We start from the raw sequence: 337 nt of genomic DNA, 5'->3' as shown, positions 1-337 counted from the left end.
TGCTGCTGCTGCACCATTGCAGCTCTGTCAAGGGGAGGAAGATACCGCGGTAGCTGCAGCAGCAGCAGCAACAGTAGCAGCAAGCGAAAGAGAAGCAGCTGCAGCAACAACAGAACCAGCAGCACCAGCACCAGCAGCAGCAACAACAACAGCAGCAGCAACAACAGCAGCAACAGCAGCAGCAATCGCAGCTCCAGCAGCAGCTCTAGCAGCAGCAGCAGCAGCAGCAATAGCAGCAGCTCCAGCAGCTGCAACAGCAGCAGTAACAGCAGCAGTAACACCAGCAGCAACAGCAGCAGCAGCAGCAGCAACAGCAGCAGCAGCAGCGATGCTCACC

General features: G+C 57.9%; 1 protein-coding gene across 1 annotated transcript in view; it reads right to left on the bottom strand.

Annotated features, from left to right (window-relative positions):
- Positions 1-337, bottom strand: part of EMH_0050090 (uncharacterized protein) — a gene marked incomplete at both ends in the record, with an annotated part of 3639 nt that overhangs the window by 1330 nt on the left and 1972 nt on the right. The gene's annotated exons all lie outside the window — the stretch shown is intronic.

The sequence above is a fragment of the Eimeria mitis genome, genomic scaffold (genome assembly GCF_000499745.2).
Source record: "Eimeria mitis Houghton genomic scaffold, Emh_scaff2191, whole genome shotgun sequence".
Lineage (NCBI taxonomy): Eukaryota > Apicomplexa > Conoidasida > Eucoccidiorida > Eimeriidae > Eimeria > Eimeria mitis.
The sequence above is the reverse complement of the archived record's forward strand: the minus strand, read 5'-3'. Positions and strand labels throughout refer to the sequence as shown.